This window comes from Urocitellus parryii, chromosome 4 (genome assembly GCF_045843805.1).
Source record: "Urocitellus parryii isolate mUroPar1 chromosome 4, mUroPar1.hap1, whole genome shotgun sequence".
Lineage (NCBI taxonomy): Eukaryota > Metazoa > Chordata > Mammalia > Rodentia > Sciuridae > Urocitellus > Urocitellus parryii.
Window position 1 is genome coordinate 93,016,665 of NC_135534.1, and position 2,583 is coordinate 93,019,247.

The following is a 2,583-nucleotide window of genomic DNA, read 5'->3' on the forward strand; positions in this document are numbered from 1 at the left end:
TTTGAAGAGATGGTTTTCTAGCTGCGAATTCTTTTAACTTTTGTTTATCGTGGAAGGTTTTAATTTCATCTTCTAACCTGAAGCTTAATTTCGCCGGATACATGATTCTTGTTTGGAGCCCATTGTCTTTCAGTGTTTGAAATATGTTATTCCAGGATCTTCTAGCTTTCAGAGTCTGTGTTGAGAGATCAGCTGTTATCCTGATTGGTTTACCCCTAAATGTAATCTGCTTTCTTTCTCTTGCAGCTTTTAAAATTCTCTCCTTATTCTGTATGTTGGACATCTTCATTATAATGTGTCTAGGTGTGGATCTCTTATGATTTTGCACATTCGGCATCCTGTAGGCTTCTAGGATTTGGGATTCTGTCTCAATCTTCAATTCTGGGAAGTTTTCTCGTATTATTTCACTGAATAGACTGTTTATTCCTTTGGAATGGAGCTCTGTGCCTTCCTGTATCCCAATGACTCTTAAATTTGGTCTTTTGATATTGTCCCATAATTCTTGGATGTTCTGCTCATGGTTTCTTAGCAGACTTGCTGAGCTGTCTATGTTCTTTTCCAGTTGAAATACTTTGTCTTCATTGTCTGATGTTCTCTCTCTTCTAAGTGATCTACTCTGCTGGTAGTATTCTCAATTGAGTTTTTAAGTTTGTTTATTGTTTCCTGCATTTCTAGAATTTCTATTTGTTTGTTTTTTATTACCTCTATCTCCCTGTGAAATTGATCTTTTACTTCCTGGATTTGTTTGTCAATGTGATCTTTCATTGTCTGATTTTGCTGTCTCATGTCTTCCTTGAGACTCCAGATCATCTGAAGCATATATATCCTGAACTCTTTATCTGTTATTCCATCTGTTGCAGCTATTACCTCTTCTAAAGTTGAGTTGACCTGCATTGCTTGTGGTCCTTTCTTTCCTTGTCTTTTCATACTGCCTGCGTTTCTTTCTGCTTGGTGCCACTGTTGTGTTTTTGAAATTTACCCCCTATTTATTTATGTTGCTCTTGTATAGTTGAAAAGTCTCCCTTGCAGGTGCGGGCGGCGGCTGTGCCCCTACTCCAATTGGGGTGACGTGTCTACCACGCTGGCGTCTCTCTGGGCCTGTTCCGGGAGTGGAAGGCGGCTCTGCTCTGTCCCTATTCCAATTGGGGTGTTGTGACTACCATGCTGGCAGGTCGCTGGGCCTGTTCCGGGCGTGGGCGGTGGGCTTGGCTGGCAGGATTCCACCTATGGCAGTCCCTAACCTCCCTGCTTGCTAATTAATGGCTTCACTGAGGCGCCACGCCTTCTGTAGCCGCAGGGCAGGCCACGGGAATAAGTTGGCCTGGATCTCCCGGGTCCTGCTGCAGGCTGTTGGGATCCCTGGCACTCTATCACTTTGATTTTTTCTGCTTGCCCCTCCCCCAGCGCTGGCTAGCCAGGTTTCGTTTTGGCTGCTACTGGGAGGTGGGGTTGGAGGTCAGGTGTCTCTAGTTTCCCCCTAGTCTTTATGGAGGCTCAGCTTGATACTCCCTCTCCCGGCAAGCCTAGGAGAGATTTTATCTTATATATATATTTTTTAAAGAGAGAGAGAGAGAGAATTTTTTAAATATTTTTTTTTCAGTTTTCGGTGGACACATCTTTATTTTATGTGGTGCTGAGGATAGAACCCAGCACCCCATGCATGCCAGGTGAGCGTGTTACCACGTGAGCCACATCCCCTGCCCTGTTTCTTATATTATTTGCATGAAAATTATTTCATCTTTAGAGAAGAAAGATGGCCTTCCCCCTATCTAAGGGCAATATCTCTACTTATGCTCTTAATTCCCTACCCTTTCATCCAGAAAGGTTTTACTTGAGTATTTATTCTGCCCCCGTTCTATATCACAAATGTTCTACATCATAAATTTCTTCCTCCCTCTCTTCTTACTCTGTTATTCCTATTAACCCATCAACATACCTTAACATCAAGCATCTTTTTAAAGGCTTTTTGTTGGCCCCATTTCTTCTTCAGCTGTCATCACATATCACACATCTCTGCTTCATTTCTTGGGGGGGGGGGAAACAACCTAAAGGCATTCTCTGTTTTCACTATTTCTCTTTCTTTCACCTTTATTTTTTCCTTGTATGCACTACAAACTGCCCATTACTCTCATCACTTAAATGATGTCTTTGTTATCAAGGGTACCACTGACCACTTACTGCTTTCTTAGTATTTCCCATGGTTGAACATATCCCCTTTCTTGAAATAGGTTCTTTAAGAGTCTGTGATGTTCTATTTTCCAGTCATTCTCCCTAAATCTGTCTTCAGTGCTTGTTCTTTTTCTTCTGCCATACCTGCAAAGGTTGGGCTGTGCTGTACTGGGCCCTGTGATATGCTCTACCAGTGCTTTCTCCCCAGTTGGCATCTTCCAGTCTCATCATTTTAAATACCCTCTAACACTGGTGAGTCCCAAGATTCATTACCAGTGCTGATTTCTCTGTGAACTCTGCAGTTGAACATCCACCAACCTATTTATCATCTACCCTTGGAGATGACATATATTTTAACTAAAAATGTACAAAGCGAGAAACCTGACATTTGTCTTCCCCTATAACTCTGTCCCT